Genomic DNA, 2,168 nt, shown 5'->3' with positions numbered 1-2,168 from the left:
AAGGAGGCCAACTACTAGCACAACTACTTTTCCTGTTCGTCTTTATCTATTAAAATACCATTTATCATATATGAATAGACATAAATTAAGTTATAGGAGCCACTCTGGAAAATGTATGCAACTCAGAGGAGTTGAGGAAACCCATAATGAGTAGTCAATTAGTAATAAGAATTACTCATAAAATTCAGTTTGTAATTGATGTATGAAATGGAAGAGCTGAGTTTTGAGGAACTATGCCCTCAGCCTGTGGGGTCTGATATTATCTTAAGTCAGTGCCAGAACTGCGTTTAACTGTGGGACACCTTCTTAATGTTTACTGACAGTTTGGTTTGTGTGAGTAGGGGTGGTAGCCTGGCATTCACATTTCTGATGTTATATGTGTTCACTGAAATATGAGAGTAAAAGACACTGTGGATTTACTTATAGTGTGTCTCATTACCCACGATAGTCTGTTTTCCATTTCACAATTCAAGGTATCCTTTCTCTGGCTTCCTATAGCAATTTCCTTACTGTTGTTCCAAGTTTCGTAATGGCCTAGCTGTCATTCCATCTCAGCTCGAGTACAAAAGTCAATGTCAGGTAGTTTATGCTTGTGTTACACAACATGCCACTTTCAAATGCCAATTATAATCAGCCAACTACTGGTCACCCAGGCAAGATTGAAGGTTTTAAGTTATGAAAAACATTTTCAGCCTCTTTTCTCTCCTTCATTTCTATCCTTAAAGCCAGAGAGTGAAGCACCAACTACTCGGTATGGTAGAGGTAGACTAGATAGAAAAACTGACACAAGCCAGACTCCTTTCTCCCACTGTAACTTTTCCTTTAGGCCTGAGATGAGTTCTCCTTCAAGTTTTAAAGTGGATAGGAGTCTATAGTTTCAGTATTACTCTGGGACGACATAATGCTAACTGAAAAAACTTGACATAAAGTTGTTAACACTTCTGGAACCTGTGGACTGACAGCAGATTTTTTCACTTTCAGCGGTAGGAAAGAATAAGTCTTACCTTATTATCATGCCTCATAACATGTCTTTCTAATGGAATAGATTCACCATTGACATTACCCAAACAGACCCACACATAATGCTCTACATGTCGTTTAAATCGTACTCATGCTATTTGCACAAATATTAGACATATTTTACCATCATTTTGAAGAAGCAAAAACAAAGGATGGTCATATAAAGAAAGAACACCATGAGATCAGCTTGAAAATGTTTAAAGACCTTTCAGTAGAACAAAACTTTAAAATATAATCAAAAGTATTACTAATGACCTTGTAGGTCCAGCAGGAAGATTTAATAGGTGTAGGTGCCTGTAGCACAAACCAAACGACCCCAGTTTAATCCCCAGAGCCCATATAAAGGTAGAAGAAGACAAATTTGCTTTGTAACGTCATCTGCTGACTTCCATCATGTGCTGTGGGATGTGTGAGCCCCGCATTTATCGATAATGATAATTTTTAAATTAATACTTTTAAAAGGAGAATAAAATGGATTTGTATGAGTGTGCTACACCACAGACACACATAAAACAAAACAAATTGAAAGTAGGCTTGTTGACCACCTCTCCTTGGCTCCATACTTGGGCCCACAATCCCGGTATCTTTACCAGAGGCCAGAGGGGTCCTGTGGACCTCAGGGAAGAAATTGCTCACCACCCACCAAACGCCTATAAGCCTGTCTGACAACCCCAGACTGCACCCCCACCGCTGGCTCCATATTCTGACCTACTACTCTGGAAGAAGTCTTCTGTGGTGATATTTTATTTGTGCTTTAATAAATAAAGCTTGCCTAGAGATCAGAGGAAACAGCCAGCGACAACACAGAAGTCATACAATGTTAGCACACGCCTTTAATCCTTTCACTTGGCAGGAAGGATATCTGTGTGTTCAAGGCCACACTGGAAACAAAGCCAGAAATGGTGGCACATTCCTTAAATTCCAAAACTAGTTAACCACGGAGGTCTGGAGGTCTGGACAGACAGACAGGAAGTGACAGACTTAGGTAGGAAGAGGAAGTGATGTAGCTAAACAGAGAGAGCAAATTAGAAGGCAGAACAGTTTCTTAGAAAGATGATACCAGCACTTGGGAGGCAGAGCCAGGCAGATTTCCATGAGTTCGAGGCCAGCGTGGTCTACAGAGCAAGATCCAGGAAAGGTGCAAAGCT

This window comes from Peromyscus eremicus, chromosome 6, assembly GCF_949786415.1.
Source record: "Peromyscus eremicus chromosome 6, PerEre_H2_v1, whole genome shotgun sequence".
NCBI lineage: Eukaryota > Metazoa > Chordata > Mammalia > Rodentia > Cricetidae > Peromyscus > Peromyscus eremicus.
This window is presented reverse-complemented; position numbering follows the sequence as displayed.